We start from the raw sequence: 18,879 nt of genomic DNA on the forward strand, positions 1-18,879 counted from the left end.
TTTCTGACAAAATTCATGAAACTGATGATGATTAAGTCAATAATTTCAAGTGAAACTTATTATTGACATTACTTGCTCAGTAACATGATGAATTAAAATATTTTCCACAAAGTACCTACTTATGAATAATATACAAATAACCATGGACTTTAAGAACTTTTATTTCATAAGTTTTGTAAATTTGTCCACTAAGCCTTTTTTCCTGCACCACATATATTTTCATCACAATCAGTTTTATCACATCTTAGCAGATTGCACCTCAGGGTGTAATGAATTAGTGTTTTCTCAACTTCTTCAACAAATAATTCTTAACTGTATTCTTTTTATGCAGACTATTCATAGATCCTAATTCTACAGATGATGTAAAGTTGGCATTTACCCCTTTAATGAACAACAGATGGACTGTATTAGTAACATATGTCAACTCATCAAGAGCCAAGGAAAACCATTTGAAATCATTTGACTTGTTATTATACTTATATATTATTTTTATTTTTTATGTTTTTTTGTATTTAAATTTATTGGGGTAACATTGATTAATAAAATGATATAATTTCAGTTGTACAAGATTATAATTTGACATCTGAGTTCTCTATTACATACTCACCACTGATATCTAGTTTCCTTCTATTGCCATATGAGTTTTTTCAGTTTTTAAACTTTTCGATAAACCAACTCTTAATTTTGTTGATATTTTCCTGTTTTACAATTCTGTAATTTATTCATTTCTTCTCTAATTTTTATTATTTCATTTCTTGTTCTTAATTTCTTCTTAGTCTCTTAAATGGAAAGTTTGGGCATCGATTTCATACTTTTCTTTTTTAAAAGAAATTCAAATATATTTATTTAAATGTTTTTAAATTTTTCAATTACAGTTGACATACAATATTTTATTACTTTCAGGTGTACAACATAGTGATTAGACATTCATTAACTTACAAAGTGATCAACCCGATAAGTCTAGTACCCATCTGACAACATATATAGTTATTACAATATTATTGACTATATTCCCTATGCTGTACTTTACATCCCTGTGACTATTTTGTAACTCCCAATTTTTACTTCTTAATGCCTTCACCTTTGTTATTGATCCCCATTTCTCTTCCCATCTGTCAACCATCAAAATATTCTCTGTATTTATGAGTTTGTTTCTGTTCTGTTTGTTTGTTTGTTTATGTTCTTTTTTAGATTTCACATATAAATGAAATCACGGTATTTGTCTTTCCCTGTCTGATACATTTTATTTACCACAATACTCTATAAAGTCATGCATATTGTTGTAAATGGCAAGATTTCATTCTTATTTAGAGTGGAGTAATATTCTATTATATATATACACCGCATTTCTTTGTCCTTTTCTCTATAGATAGACACTTAGGTTGCTTGCAAATCTTGGATATTGTAAATAATGCTGCAATAAACGTAGGGATGTATATGTCTTTTTGAATAATGTTTTGGGTTTCTTTGTATAAATATCCAAAAGAAGAATTGCTGTGTCATATGGTAATTCTATTTCTAAATTTTGAGGAACCTCTATACTGTTTTCCGTAGAGCCTACATCAATTTACAATCCAATGAACAGTGCATATTTAAAATAGCTAATCCGACTGGTATGAGGTGATATCTCTTTGTGGTTAACTTGCACTTCTCTGATGATTAGGAATGTTGAGCATCTTTTCATATGTCTATTGCACATTTGCATATCCTCTTTGGAGAAATGTCTATTCTGGCCTTCTGTTTAATTTTTAATCAGATTGTTTGTTTTATTGGTGTTAAGTTATATGAGTTCCTTATATATTTTAGATAGTAACTCTTATCAGATGTATCATAATTGAATATCTTCTCCTATTCAGTAGGTTGTCTTTTCACTTTGTTAGTGGTTTCCTTTGGTATGCAAAAACTTTTTAATTTGATGTAGTTCCATTTGATTATTTTTTCTTTTGTTTCCCTTGCTTGAGGAGATGTATCCAAAAGGAAATTATAAGTAGCAATATCAGAGAGTTTACTGCCTATGTATTCTTCTAGAAGTTTTATGGTTTTGGATCTTACATTTAAGTTTTTAATCCATTTTGGGTCTATTCTTGTATATGATGTAATAAGGTGATATAGTTTTACTTGTTTGCATGTATCTATCTGTCCAGTTTTCCCAGCACCATTTATTGAAGAGACTGTCTTTACCCCATTGTATATTCTTGCCTCCTTTGTCATAGATTAAGTGAGTATATAGATGTAGGTTCATTTCTGGGCCAAATCAGAATAGTCACAAGAAAGAAGAATTCAAAAAAATGAGGATAGTTTCTGGGCCCTCTGGGACAACATCAAGTGTATCAACATTTGCATCATAGAAATACCAGAAGGAGAAGAGAGATAGCAAAAAATTAAAAACCTATTTCAAGTAATAATGATGGAAAACTTTCCTAACCTGATGAGTAAAATAGACACACAAGCCAAGGAAGTTCAGAGAGTCTCAAACAAGATGAACCCAAAGAAGCCAATACATATTATAATTAAAATGCCAAAGGTTAAAGACAAAGAGAGAATCTTAACAGCAGCAAGAGAAAAGCATTTAGTTACCTACAAGGGAGCTCCCATAAGACTGTCAGCTGATTTCTCAACAGAAACTTTGCAGACCAGAAGAGATTAGTGGGAAATATTCAAAGAGATGAAAATAAAGGACCTACAACCAAGATTACCCTATAGGGCAAAGCTATTATTTAGAATTAAAGGACAGATAAAGAGCTTCCCACACAAGGACACACTAAAGGAGTTTATTACCACCAAGCTAGCACTACAAGAAATGTTCAAAGTTTTTTAAGAAGAAAAAAAGAAAAAAAAGAAAAAATAATAATAAAATGGCAATGACTCCATATCTATCAACAGTTACTTTAAATGTAAGTGAATTGAATGATTCAATCAAAATCTAGGGTGGCTAAATAAATAAGAAAACAAGACCCTTACATATGTTGCCTATAGGAGACTCACTTCAGGTCAAAAGACACATGCAGACTAAAGATAAATGGAATGGATGGAAATAGATGTTTCATGAAAATGGAAACAAACAAAACAAAGCTGGGGTAGCAATAGTTATATCAGACAAAGTAGACTTTAAAACAAAGACTATTACAAGAGACAAAGAACGACCCTGCTAGTCCACTTCTGGATATTTATTTGAAGAAACCCAAAATACTATGTTGAAGGGACATGTGAATTTATATGTTCATTGCAGCATTATTTACAGTAGCCAAGATATGGAGGCAAACTGGATGGCCATCATTGGATTAATGGATAAAGAAGTGGTATATATATAATGGAATTCTAGCCGTAAAAAAGAATGAAATCTTTCCATCTGCAAAAACATGGATAAACCTAGGGAATATCATGTTGAGTGGAGAAAGTCAGACAAAGACAAATATTGTATATGGAATCTAGAGAACAGGATAAACAAACAACAGAAACAAGCTCATAGATACAGAGAGCACTTTGATGGTTGTCAGATTGGAGTGTGGGGGATGGGTAAATGGGAGATAAGATTAAAAGGTACAAATTTGGTCGTTACAAAATAGTTGTGGGAATGTAGAGTATAGCATGGGGAATATAGTCAGTGATATTTAATACATATGTATGGTGTGTCAGATGGGTACTGATTTTATTTGTAATAACTATGTATCGTGACAGATGGGTACTGGATCACTTCAATAGTTATATAAATGTCTAATCACTGTGTTGCACAGCTGAAACTAATATAATATTATATGTCAACTATAATTGAAAAAATATATACTAATTTAAGAAATAGATGGTAACCATACCATTTGCAGCAACATGGACAAACTTGAATGACATTTTTTATGCTAAGTTAAATAAGCCAGACACATAAGAACAAATAGTACATGATTGTACTTATATGTGGAATCTAAAATAATCAAATAAATAGAAGCAGAGAATATAATGGTAGTTACTAGGGGCTTTGAGGTGGAAGAAATGGAGAGGTGATGTTGGTTAAATGGTACAAAGTTTTAGTTATGCAAAATGAATAAGTTTTAGAGATCTATTGTACACCACAGTGTCTATAGTTAACAATACTGTATTATATACTTAAAAATTTACTAAAAGAATAAATATTAAGTGCTCTTATCACAAAAAAAAAAGACAGGAGGAATTTTTTTTTGAGGTGGTAGATATGTTTATGACATTGATTGTGGCAATGGATTCATGCGTGTATACTTATCTCCAAAGTTATCAAGTTATATACATTAAATATGTACAACTTTTTGTACGTCAATCATAAAAAAGAATAATGTCAAAGGCTTTATTGCCTATGTTTTCTACAAGACTTTTATGGTTTCAGGCCTTACATTAAAAATTTTAATACATTTTGATTTTTTTTATTGTATATGGAATAAGAAAGTGATTCAGTTTAATTTTTTTTTTTTGCATATATCTGTCCAGTTTTTCCCACACCATTCTTTTTAATAGATTGTCTTTACCCCATTGCAATTCTTGGCTTTTTTGGTCAGATTAGTTGACCATATAGGCATGAGTTTATTTCTGGGATTTCTATTCTGTTCCATAGATCTATGTACATGTTTTTATGCCATTAGAATGTTGCTTTAATTACTATGCCCTTGTAGTATAGTATCATGATACCTGGTAGCATGATACATCCAACTTTATTCTTTTCTCAAGATTGCTTTCATTATTCAGGATCTTTTGTAGTTCTATATACATATATTAGAATTATTTATTCTAGTTCAGTAAAAAATTACTTTTGTAGACTTGAAAACCCATATCCGAAAAGATATTTGCACACCGATGTTCATAGCAGCTTTATTCACAGTGACCAGGACATGGAAGCAACCGAAGTGTCCTACGATAGATTCTTGGCTAAAGAAGCTGTGCTACATATACACAATGGAATATTACTCAGCCATAAGAAGAGACGAAATAGTGCCATTTGCGACAACATGGATAGACCTCGAGATAATCATGCTAAGCGAAATAAGCCAGACAGAAAAAGTTGAGAATCACATAATATCGCTTACATGTGCGATATAAACCTAAAAGCAACAAATGAACAGGACAAACAAACAGAGACTCATGGACATGGACTATAAACTGGTGGTTACCAGAGGGTAGCAGATGGGGGAGGAGGGGGTAGGTAGACGGTTAAAGAAGGTCAAATATAGGGGAGTAGGGGGAGAGTGAAGTGGGTAAAAGGGATCAAATATATGGTAGCTGAAGGAAACTGGACTTTGGGTGGTAAACACACAGTAGAATATACAGTTGTTAAATTATAATGTACACCTGAAAATTATATAATTGTATTAACCAATATTACCCCAATAAACTTAATAAAAAATGACTTTTGTATTTTGATGAGATTGTATTGAATCTCTAGATTGCTTTGGGTAATATGGACATTTTAACAAATTTAATTCTTCCTATCCAAGAGCACAGAATATGCTTCTGTTTATTTGTGTCGTCTTTAATTTCTTTCTTCACTGTCTTATAGATTTTTAAGTACAGGTCTTTTACCTTCTTGTTTAAATTTATTATTAGGTATTTTATTATTTTTAATGCAATTACAAATAGAATTGTGTACTTAATATCACTTCCTGGTGGTTTGTCATTGGTGTATAAATATGCAAATGACTTCTGAATATTACCTGTATCCTGCTTCTTTATTGTATTCTTTTATCAGTTCTAACTGTTTTTTATGGAATCTTTAGCTTACTCTATATGTAGTATCATGTCATCTGCAAATAATGACAGTTTTACTTCTTCCTTTCCAATTTAAATGCCTTTTATTTTTCTTTCTTGTCTGATTGCTATAGCTAGGACTTCGAATACTATGTTGAATAGTAGCTATGAAAGTGGGCATTCTTGTCTTGTTCCTGATCTTAAGGAAAATGCTTTTAGCCTTTCCCCATTGAGTATGATGTTAGTTCTCGGTTTGTAATATATATGGCCTCTATTATGTTGTGGGATGTACCCTCTATTCCCACTTTGATGAGAGCTTTTTCTCATAAATGGATGCTGGATTTTTTGAATGATCTTTCCGCATCTGTTGATAGAATCATATGATTTATATCTTTCAATTTGTTAATGTGGTGTATCACATTAACTGATTTGCGGATATTAAAACAATCTTGAATCCCAGGAATAAATCTGAGTTGATCATGGTGTATGATCTTTTTAATGTATTGCTGAATTTGTTTTGCTAATATTTTGTTGAGGTTTTTGCATCTATTTTGATCAGAAATATCAGTCTATAATTTTTTTTTTTGGTACTGTCTTTGCATTTGGAATCAGGGCAATGGTGGCCTCATAAAATGAACTCAGATCCTTCCCTCCTCTTGAATTTTTTGTAATAGTTTGAGAAGGATAGGTGTTATTTCTTCTTTGAATGTTTAGGAAAATTTCCTATGCAGCCATCGGGTCCAGTGTTTTTTGTTGTTTAGAGGTTTTTGATTTTAATTCAATTTTGTTAGTGGTTATCATCTGTTAAGATTTTCTGTTTATGCTCGATTTGGTCTTAGAAGATAGTATGTTTCTAGAAATTTATACATTTCTTCCAGGTTGTCCAATTTACTGGCATATAAGTGTCCTTAATGTTTTTTAATAATCTTTTATATTTCTGTGGCGTCAGTTTTCATTCTCCTCTTTCATTTTTGATTTTATTTATTTGGATCCTCTTTTTTTCTATTTATTTATTTATTTATTAATTATGATGACACTGGTTAACAAAATCTAGTATGAGTCTTGTTAAACTTATTAATATTGTTTCTTTTTTTCAATAAACCCTTTGGTTTCATCGATTTTTAATTTTTTTAAAGTTCTATTTCATTTATTTCAGCTTGGATCTTTATTATTTCCTTTCTTTTACTGTCTTTGGGTTTTGTTTGTGGTTGTTTTTCCAGTTCCTTTAGGTGTAAATTTAGATTGTTTATTTAAAATTTTTTTTGTTTGTTTCTTGAGGTAAGCCTGTATTCCTATGAATTTTCCTCTTAGAACTGCTTTGGCTATGTCCCATATACTTTTAGTCATTACGTTTTTATTTTAATTTGTCTCAAGGTGTATTTTGATTTGTTTCTTGAGCTCATTGTTAACCCAATCATTCTTTAGTATAATGTTTATTAGCCTCCATGTGAATGTCTGTTGTTCAGTTTTCTTCTTGTAACTGATTTCAGGTTTCATCCCATGGTGATTACAGAAAATTCTTGATATGATTTCAATCTTTTTAAATTTGATCATACTTGTTTTGTGGCCTAAGATATAGTTTATCTTGGAAAATATTCCATGAGTGCTTGAGAAGAATGCATATTCTGCTGCTTTGGAGTAATATGTTCTAAAAATATCAATTACATTCATCTGATATTATGTGCTGTATAAGGAAGGTGGTTTCTTGTTGATTTTTTATCTGGATGATTTATCAATGTCAATGGGGTGTAAAATTTACCTATTATTTCTATGTTACTGTTGATTTCTCTTTTTATGACTTCCTATTTGCTGTATATATTTAAGTACTCCTAGGTTAGGTGTGTAAATGTTCACTCTAGTTATATTTCCTTCTTGTATTTATTCCTTTATCATTATGAAATGTCTACTTTTTTCCCATCTTGCAAGATGGCAGGTGGGAGAGCTGAGAAGCTGAACTCTAAGGTGAAGAATCCTGAAGCCAAGAAAGCTCATGCTAGTTGCAAGGTTAGGAAAGGTAACCTCAAGGCCAAAACACCTATGAAGGAGAAGCCCCACTACAGCCAATACCCTTCACTGGTCAGAGGAACTGGCAAATATTCCCAATCAGCTATGTATTCCCAAAAGGCTGTGTACAAGAAGTATTCATCAGCTTAATCTAGGATTGAAAAGAAAAAGGAGCAGGTTCTCATTATTGTCACAAAACCAATTACTGGTGACAAGAATCATGACACCTGAGTGGTCAAACTTTGCAAAATTCCTAGATACTATCCTACAGATGATGTGCCTCAAAAACTGTTGAGCTACTGGGAAAAAAAATCTTTATTCACCATATGAGGAAACTTTGGGCTAGCATCACACTTGGGACCATTCTCATCATACTCACTGGGTGTCACAGAGATAAGAAGGTGGTTTCTCTGAAGCAGATGAGCAGTGGCTTGCTAATTGTGACTGGACTGCTGTCTCTCAGTCACGTTCCTCTGCACAGAACACACCAGAAATTTTCATCACCACCTCCACCAAAATGGATATCAGTAGTATAGAAAATCTCAAAACATCTCACTGATGCTTACTTCAGGAAAAAGAAGCTGCAGCAAGTCTAGACACCAGGAGTGTGAGATATTTGACAGAGAGAAAGAGAAATATGAGATTATAGAGCAACACAAGTTTAATCAGAAGCTGCGGTCTCACAAATTCTGCCCCAAATCAAAGCTGTTCCTCAGTCTCAGGACTATCTCTGTTTCTGTTTGCTCTCACAAATGAGGTTTATCTTCACAAACTGATGTTCTAAAATTATTGTGAAAAACTTCATTAGACACCTGGTCTGTTTCCTTTTTAAAAAATGTTTTATCTGCCTGGATATATGGTTTGACTTAGCCAGTTCAATGAGATGTTAGTCTCTACTAAGAGGTGTGGGATTAGAGGGTGTTAATAGCTGCAGTAGAACATCCTCTTTATCAGCTTTAGATGAGCATTCTTGGCTTCTTTGGTGTACAGCTTCTCAGCTTTTTCACCTCACAACTACCAACATAAAATAGTAATATTTTTCTAATCATCACTGGACAAGTTACTTCTAAACTGTGAATAAGAAATGTAGGCTCTTCAGGCCATAGACTTTTTTCCTTTTAATGATTTAACATCCATTTCTCCCTCATCTGTCTACTCTCAGCCCCTCCCCCACAACCGTTGTTATTAGTTTCTTAGAACATACACAGAAAATGAGTATAGTTCTTTACTCTTTCTTTTTTTAACCACAAAACTATAATACTGTAATACTATTATGTAGATAACAATGTATTTTTAATATTTTTATTTTATTATTCATCTCAAGTATACAGTACATTGGTTAGACATTTATATAGTTTACTTTTGATTATTCCATAAAAAGTGTCCATCTTTACTGCTGCAGAAGACAGTAATCCCCTCCATCCATGTAGGATATGGTGCAAGACCCCAATTGGTTGCCTAAAACCACGGATAGCACCAAACTCTATATATACTATGTTTTTTTCCTATACATACATATCTATGATAAAATTTAATTTATAAATTAGGCATAGTAAGAGATCAATAACTAATAATGAGACAATTATGCTGTAATAAAAGTTGTGTGAATGTGGTTTCAAAATACCTTATTATACTCATCTTTGTGATGATGTGAGATGATAAAAAGCCTACATGCTGAGAAGAAATAGGCATTGTGCTTAACCTTAGGCTGACCTGACAATAATGTCAGGAGGGTCTTCTGCTTCAGGTAATCCTGGATCATTGAGCCACGACAACGTCAATGACTGGGTATCTTGTACAACTGAGGCTTTTTTGACAAACCAGTTGGCTAGCATATACAGCATGGATATGCTGGACAAAAGAATAATTCATATCCCAGGCAGGATGGAGAGGGACTGTGAGAAATTTCTCCACATTACTTACAATGGTGCATAACTCAAAATTTAGGAATTGCTTATTTCTGGAACTTTCTATTTAATTATTTTTGGACCATGATTGACTGTACCTAACTGAAATCATGTAAAATAAAACCATGGATAAGAACTACTGTATAGTATTCTGTGGATATGTGGGTTTCTATCATTTGTAATTATATACAGTGTTGTAGTAAATAACATCAAATACAAATACCGAAAATCAAGTATCAAGTAAGAATTATTTTTCACTGAGTTAAAAAATTTATGCATTTTAATTTTAATAGATGATGCCAAACTACACTCTATAGAGGTTGTACCAGTTTGTCCTAATGTGCAAATGTGCCTGTTTCCTCACAGACTCCCAAAACGATGGGTCATCAAACTTGGGTTTTTGGCAATAAAGGAGTAAAAAATGGCTCTGATGGGTTTTCCTAAGTTGGTTTTACTAATACATAATTTACACTTGGCAAGATTCATTTTTAGTGTGCAGTTTTGTGACATCTATACAGTGTGGTAACACCAGCACCACCATAGTTTCTGCATGTTCTTTTTTAAAATAATTTTTTCCCATCATCCCCCCTTTTCTTTGATGGCCATTAGCTTGTTCTCTGTGTCTATGGGTCTTTTTTGTTTTCATTTTTGTTTTGATTCCACATATAGTTGAAATCACATGCTATTAGCGTGCTTTTTAAAAGTCAGTTCCCACTCCAGGAAACCACTAATAAAATTTCAGTTCCTATAGTTTTGCCTTTTCCAGAATGTTATACAACATGCTAAGTCTTAGCCTGATATCTTTAAGAATTGTTCATGTTTATGGTTCAGTAGGTCTTTTTAATGTCAATCAGTATTCCATTGTATCAATGTATCACTATGCTAAAAATCACTCATTGTAAGACATTTGGGTTATTTACAATTATTGGACATTATGAATAAAGCCAATAAACATTTGCATACAGAAAAAATGTCCTCTTTGTCTCTTGTTATAGCCTTTGTTTTAAAGTTTATTTTGTCTGGTATAAGTATTGCTACTCCAGCTTTTTTTGTTTTTGTTGTTTTCATTTGCATGAAATGCCTTTTTCTATCCTTTTACTTCTGTCTCTCTATGTCTTTTCATCTGAAGTGGGTCTCTTGAAGGGAGCTTATGTAAAGGTCTTGTTTTCTTATTCATTCAGCCACCAAATGTCTTGTGATTGGTGTTTAATTCACTTACATTTAAAATAATTATTGTCATTTTATTATTTATATACTGCCTTCTTCTTAGAGAAGTCCCTCCAGCATTTCCTGTAATACCAGTTTAATGGTGATAAAATTCTTTGACTTTTTCTTATTTAGGAATCTCTTTATCTATCCTTCGATTCTAAATGATAGCTTTGCTGGGTAGAGTAATCTTGGTTGTAGGTCCTTGCTTTTCATTGCTTTGAATATTTCGTGCCAATCCCTTCTGACCTGCAAAATTTCTGTTGAGAAATAAGCTGACAGTCTTATGGGAGCTCCCTTGTAGGTACATAATTACTTTTATTATTTTTCCAGCTTTATTGAAATACAATAGACAATTAGTTGTTTGCATTTACATTGTACAATTCAATGAGGTTTTTTTTCAATTACAGTTGTCATACAATAATATATCAGTTTCAATGTACAGCATAGTGATCAAAGATCCACATAATTCATAAAGCGATCACCCCACTAAATCTAGTACTGCTTTTCCCCCTTACATATTTATTACAACATTATTAACCATCTTCTCTATGCTATACTTTATATCTCCATGTCTATTTTGCAATTATTCATTTGTACCTCTTAATCCCTTTGCCTTTTTTTGCCTTCCCCCAATCCCACTCCCATCTAGTAGTCCTCAAAATATTCTCTTTATCTATGAGTTTATTTCCACTTTTGTTATTGTCGTTGTTTATTTTGTTCTTTATATTCCACATGTATGTGAAATCATGCAATATTTGTATTTCTCTGATTTCTTTCATACAGCACAATACCATCTAGGTCCATCAAGGCAATATCTTTTTCTAGCCCTTTCCTTTTAGTCTGTGTGTGTCTTTTAATCTGAAGTGAGTCTCTCATAGGGTGCAAATATAGGGATCTTGTTTTCTTGTCCATTCAGCCACTCCATCTTTTGGTTGGAGCACTTAATTCTTTTCCATTTGAAGCACTCGTCGATAAGAATGTAGTTATTACCACTTTTATTCATGTTTTTGATACATATTTTTTCTTCTAAAAGAAGTTCCTCCAACATTTCCTGTAATACTGGCTTGGTGTTGATAAATTCCTTTTGCTTATTTTTGTCTGGGAAGCTCTTTATCTGTCCTTCCACTCTAAATGATAGCTTTGATAGATAAATTTTATTCTTGGTTGTAGATCCTGGGTTTTCATCACTTTGAATATGTTGTGCCAAGAGTTTCTGTCCTGTATAGTTTCATTTGAGAAATCAGCTGTCAGTCTTATGAGTGCTCCCTTGTAGGTAACTAACTACTTTTCTTTTGCTGCTTTTAAGATTCTCTCTTTGTATTTAATCTTTGGCATTTTAATTATAATGTGTCTTGATGCAGGTCTCATTGGGTTCTGGTTTTGGGGACTCTCCGAGCTTCCTGGGGTTTTATGTCTATTTCATTTACCAAGTAAAGGAAGTTTTTAATCATTATTTCTTCAAATAGCTCTTCAACGTCTCGTTTTCCTTCAGGTACCCCTATGACAGGAATATTTTTACAATTAATAGTGTCCCATAGGCTCCTTACATTATTATAGTGATGGCTTCTTTTTTTTTTTTTTCTGCCATTCTGATTGAGTGTCATTGGCTTCCCCATCCTCTGTCAGTGGTTCAATCCTCTTCTTTATTCACTCTGTTTATTCCTTCTAATATACTTTTCATCTCAGATAATGTGTTTTTCATTTCTGACTGGTTACCTTTTATAATTTCCATTTCCATTGTTGTGCTTTTTATCTCTATGTTAAAGTTCTCATTGAATTCATATACTCTTCCCCTATGTTCATTGAGCATCTTTGTAACCAGTGTTTTGAACTCTGCATCTGTTAGATTGCTTGACTCCATTATTCTCTATTCTTTTCTCTCATACAGTTTCTGTTTCTTTGTCTTCCCATTTTGGCTGCATTTTTGTGACTGTTTCTATGTACTAAGCAAAGCTCTTATGTCTCCTGATCTTATTAGCATGATTTTGTGTAGTAGGTGTTCAGTGACACAGTCCTGAGTGAGGTTCAGCTGCAGGTCAAGTTTAGCTCCTCTGGGACCACTTGTTAAGATTCAGCAAGCAATCCACAGATGCTGTGCTTATAGTTGCCTCAAGAGGCCACACCAGAAACCAATGTCAGCTGCCACCAGTGTGTCTTGGCGCTGCTCAGCAAGGAGTACCAGACTCGCTGAGGACACACCTGGATGTGGCTTGGGTGGGTCCGTTAGTTGGGGGAGGTGGAGTTTCAGTGAAACCTCTGGGTAGTGTGGCCTTTCTCTTCCAATTCGATGATGTCTCAGCTATGAGGGCGATGCTGCATACTGTGAGGTGGGAGGGCTCAAAAGAGAAACCATGGATACTTCCAACACTTCTGTCCAGGAGAGAACCTTGCCTCTGGTCCTCACTCCGACAACTCAGTTTCTCCTTGTAAGTTCCTGGTGCCCCCATGCAGCCCACCCGGCGATAGTGCTCAGGTGAGCAGGTCCATCACCACTTAAGCCCACTCGCGGACATGGCCACTTTAAGAGGCATCTGCAGCTGCCTGCTGCTGCATCCATAGCCTCTGGCCCACTCAGCCACTCGGGATCAAGCAGCCTTGTATCTTTGCCCCCTCCTACCTCCACTATTGCAAGGTGATTTCTTATTTCTCTCCCTGGTTGTAGTGCTTCTGTTCATCTAGATCCCATGTGACTTTCTTTGCTGTATGCTCCCTATTTCTACCACAGCTTTGATTTGGTTGCAAGAGTGATGAAGAAAGCCTCTATCATTTACCATTTTTTTTCCTGTCTCCAGTACCTAATTGCTTTTCTATTGCTGCTCTTAAGATTCTCTTGTTGTCTTTAACCTTTGGTATTTTAATGATGATGTGTCTTGGCATGGGCTTCTTTGTGTTCATTTTGTTTGGGACTCTCTTTTCTTTCTGGACTTGTGTGTCTATTTATTTCACCAGGTTAGGAAAGTTTTATGTCGTTATTTCCTCAAATAGGTTTTTAATTCTTTACTCTCTTTTCTTTCTGGTATCCCTATGATGTCAATGTTGGTCTTGATCTTGTCCCAGAGACACCTTAAACTATCCTAATATTTTTTGGTTTCTTTTTTCTTGTTGCTGTTGAGATCGACTGTTTGCTACCTTGTCTTCTAAATTGCTGAATCTATCCTCTGCTTCATGTAATCTACTGTTAATTCCTCCTAAGGTACTCTTCATTTCAGTTATTGCAATCTTTATTTCTGACTAGTTCTTCTTTGTTTCTATCTCATTTTTATTTTTCTATCTCTTTCTTGAAGTTCCTATTATGTTCATCTACTTTTTAAATAAGTTCATTGAGCATCCATATAACAAGTGTTTTGATCTCTGCATGTGATAGACTGCTTGCCTCCATTTTGTTTAGTCCTTTTTCTGCAGTTTCATCCTCTTTTTTTTAATATGAGACATGTTTATCTCCTCATTTTGGCCACTTCACTGTGTTTGTTTCTATGTTTTAGGTAGATCTGCTATGTCTCTTAGTCTTAGTACAGTGGCTTTATGTAGTAGGTGTCCTGTGGTGCTGAGTGGAGCAGCCCCCTTTGTTACCTTATCTGGGCATTCTAGAAGTGTCCTTTGTGTGGGTTGTGTGTGCACTCCTGTTTTAGTCGAGCCTTGATTGCTGTTGTGTTGTCAGCGGGGGACTGACTTTCAGGTTGACTGGTTGTGAGAAATTATTGTGACTAAAGTGGATCAACTATTGTTCATTGACTGACTGCATTTGCTTTGGTCCCTGTCAGGTCTACCCTTTGTATGTGTCATTTGTGGAGCTGGTTCAGTGGTGCTCTAGTGTGTTCTGAAGCCAGATACCAGGTGTGGTGGTTCTGGGGCCTCTTGGAAGGAAACTTTGGTCAGCTGCTGCCTATGTCTGGCCTGGAACACCTGGTAGGAGCTACCAAGTGACTCGCATGTAGTTACCATCTATGCTGACCTTGGAAGAGCCTGGGAGAGACTAAGCTATAAACCAAGGCCAGCTGCCACTAGTTCAGGGCTTGGGGCCACATAGCAAGAGGTACACTGGGGGCACATTCAGCTTGTTTGTTGTTTGTGAACCTTTGAGAGATTTTAGGGAAGCCTGCAGCATTAGCTGAGGCTGGCCACTTTGTGTGGAATTGCTGCTGAAAATGATTTTAAGCCGTAGGGAGTTGGGTGGGGTGGGATCTCAGGGAATAACCAGGTCAGGGCAAGCAGTGTTAGTCAAGTTAATAGAGTGTTCAGATTTGGTGCCCACCTATGCCTGCCAGCTGGGTTGGGGGAGGACTCGGCAAAGAAACATTGGTACCTGTCAGCACTTCAGTCCCAAACAGAGCTACCCCTACAGTCCTCGCCCTGAAACCAGACAATTTAATTTCTCCCTGTATGTTCCTGGTGCTTTGTGAGCCTCTGCCTCTGAACTGGAGCTCAGAGTGTGTGAGTTTGTGAGCAAATGGGTCTATCTATAGTTCTTTTAAGACCTACAGTGTTTAGGTGTCCAGCGGCCCTTCTTCTTATTCATAATTCCTGCTGGTTTTCACAGCCAGATATTATGGGAACTTCTCTTCCGGCACTAGAGCTCTGGGCTAGGAAACCTTGTGGGGAGCTAGGACTCCTTGCTCCTCAGACAAACATCTGCAGCCAAGATAGCCCTCCTGTTTCTTAACTGCCACACAATGTGTTGGACCTGCTCATTCTGTATCTCTGTATCTCTTACCAGTGTTGATGTTGCTCCTTCTTTATATCCTTAGTTATGGGAATTCTGATCAACTAGTCTTCAGACAGTTCTCAATGATGGGTGTTCTGTAATTTAGTTGTTATTTTTATGTGGTTGTTGGAGAAGATGAGCACAGGAATAACTTACTCTGTCATCTTGACCCTGAAATCCAAATCTTTCTTCTTTTTAATATGTGTTTACATTAATAAATTTCCCTCTAAGCACTACTATTTCTGTATATAAAAATTGTTGATGTTTTGTGTTTTCATTTTATGCATATCAAAGTATTTTCTAATTTTCCTTATGATTTATTCTTTGACTCTGGTAATTCAGGAGTATACTTGTAAAGTCACACATATTTGTGAATTTTGCAAATGTCCTACTGTTGTCATTTTCTAATTTTATTCTATTTTATTCTGAAGATATACTTTATACAATACTGAAATTTTCAATTGATCCAGCCTTGTTTTATGGTGTAATACATGTTCTATCTTGGATTATATTCTAAATATACTTGAGAAGAATGTGTATTCTGCTTTTTGGAGGTGGAATATACTAAAGATACCTGTAGGTATACTTATTTTAGTGTTATTCAAGTCTTCTATACCCTTGTTGATCTTTTGCCTTGTGTTCTATCCCTTATCAAAAGTTGGATATTAAAATCTCTATTCGAATTGCTTGTTTTCATCAAGTCTGCTGATATTCGTTTCATGTATTTTCAGATATGGTTTATAGATGCGTATATGTGCATAATTGTCATGTGTTCCTTATGAATTTACCAATTTATTATTAAGAAATTTCCTTTTATCACTAGAATATTTTATTTAAACATTTCTCATCTGATATTAATTTAATTAGTTCAGCTTTTTTAAATTTGCTGTTTGAATAGTCTGTTTTCTGCAATTATGAGATTTAATACATTTTCTTGAAAGAATGTGTCTACATTGCTTGTATGTCTTAGGACAATTTTGACTTAAAATAAATATTTTTATATATTTTTTCCAGTTAAATAGTTGTATTTTATGGGAGAGTGTTCACTGCACTTCTCACTCCACCATTCTGGACATTGATCCATCCTGCTTACTTTTGATTAATGTTTACATGGTTTATCTTTTTCTATCCTTTTATGTTTATTTTTAATTTTTATATATTTATTTATTTATTGAAGAAATGATTTAAAATTTTTCCCCCATCTCCCTTCCCAATCCATCTCCCCCATCCTCAGGTAACCACTAGTCCATTGTCCATGTCCATGAGTCTCTGTTTGTTTGTCTTGTTCATTTGTTGCTTTTAGATTTATATCCCACATGTAAGTGATATCATGTGATTTTCAACTTTTTCTGTCTGGCTTATTTCGCTTAGTATGATTATTTCAAGGTCCATTCATGTCGTTGCAAAAGGCAGTATTTCATCTCTTCTTATGTCTGAGTAATATACCATTGTATATATGTACCACAGCTTCCTTAGCAAATCATCTATTATAGGACACTTCGGTTGCTTCCATGTCCTGCCCAATGTAAATAATGCTGCTATGAACATCAGTGCACAAATATCCTTCCAGATATGAGTTTTTAAGACTTTAGGGTAAATACCCAGTAGAGGGATTGCTGGATCATATGGTAGATCACTTCTTAGTTTTTTGAGGAACCTCCATGCTGTTTTCCACAGTGGCTATATCAATTTGCAGTGTATGAGGGTTCTTTTTTCTTTGCAGCCTCTCCAACGTTTGTTATTAGTTGTTCTGTTGATTATAGCTATTCTAACAGGTGTGAGATGATATCTCATTGTGGTTTTGATTTGCATTTCCCTAATAGCTAGCAAAGTTGAGCATTTTTTTTTCAAATATTTGTTGGCCATTTGTATGTCCTCTAGGGAGAAGTGTCTATTCAGGTCCTCTGCCCATTTTTTGATTGGATCATTTGTATTTTTGTTGTTATTGGGTCGTATGAGTTCTTTGTATGAGGCCCTTATTGGTCGCATTGCTTGCAAATATATTTTCCCATTTGCATGGTTCTCTCTTTACCTTGTTGACGATTTCTTTTCCAGAGGAGAAGCTTTTAAGTTTGATGTAGTCCCATTCATTTATTTTAGCTTTTACTTCCTTTGCCTTTAAGGTCAAATTCATAAAATCCTCTTTAAGTCCAAGGTGCTTGAGATTAGTTCCTATGTTTTCTTCTATACATTTTATTGTTTCAGGTCTCATATTCAGGTCCTTAATCCATTTTGAGTTAGTCTTGCTGTGTGGTGATAGACAACAGTCTAGTTACTTTCTTTTGCAGGTGGCTTTCCATTTTTCCCAGCACCATTTATTGAAGAGGCTTTCCTTTCTCCACTGTATGTTTTTGACTTCTTTGTTGAAAATTATTTGCCCATATAAATATGGGTTTACTTCTGGTCTCTCAATTCTGTTCCACTGATCTGGGTGTCTGTTTTTCTGCCAATACCATGCCATTTTGATTACTGATGCTTTCTTTGTAGTATAATTTGAAGTTGGCAAAGTGATGCCTCCAGCCTCATTCATTTTTCTCAGGATGGCTTTGGAAATTCAGGGTCTTTTGTGCTTCCATACAATTCTGATGATTTTTTTGTTCTATTTTTTTTAAAAAATGCTAATGAGATTTTGTTGAGGACTGCATTAAATCTACATAATGCTTTAGGTAATAAGGCGATTTTAAATATGTTGATTCTTTTAATCCAAGGACATGAGATATCTTTCCATTTCTTTGTATCTTCTTCGATTTCTTTTAACAGGGTCTTAGAGTTTTCATTATATAGGTCCTTCACATGTTTCGTTACATTTATTCCTAGGTATTTTATTCTTTTTGTCACAATTGCAAAAGGAATTATTTTTTTCCAATTTCTTTTTCTGACACTTTGTTATTAGAGTATAGGAATGCTATAGATTTTTGAACGTTGATTTTGTATCCAGAAAATTTACTGCATTTGTTTATTGTTTCTAGTAGTGTTCTTGTGGAGTCTTTAGGGTTTTCTATTTAGAGCATCAAGTCATCCACAAATAGTGACAGTTTGACTTTTTCGTTTCCTATTTGGATGCCTTTTCTTTCTCTTGCCTGATTGCACTTGCTAGGACCTCCAATGTTATATTGAAGAATAGTGGCTATAGTGGACAACCTTGCCTTGTTCCTGATCTTAGAGGGAACATTTTTAGTTTTTCACCATTAAGTATAATGTTGACTGAGGGCTTGTCATAGATGACCTTTATTATATTAAGGAAAATTCCTTCTATACCGATTTTGTTTGGTGTTTTGATCATAAATGGATGCTATATGTTGTCAAAGGCTTTTTCTGCATCTATTTCTATGATCATATGATTCTTATTTTTTA

The 18,879-nt window shown here is 34.4% G+C and overlaps 1 pseudogene; it reads left to right on the forward strand.

Moving 5' to 3' along the window:
- The first annotated feature begins 7,629 nt into the window (after nucleotides 1-7,629).
- On the forward strand, nucleotides 7,630-8,491 carry LOC105307104 (annotated as a pseudogene).
- Nucleotides 8,492-18,879: the final 10,388 nt, after the last annotated feature.

Source organism: Pteropus vampyrus, unplaced genomic scaffold, assembly GCF_000151845.1.
Source record: "Pteropus vampyrus isolate Shadow unplaced genomic scaffold, Pvam_2.0 Scaffold477, whole genome shotgun sequence".
Classification (NCBI taxonomy): Eukaryota; Metazoa; Chordata; class Mammalia; order Chiroptera; family Pteropodidae; genus Pteropus; species Pteropus vampyrus.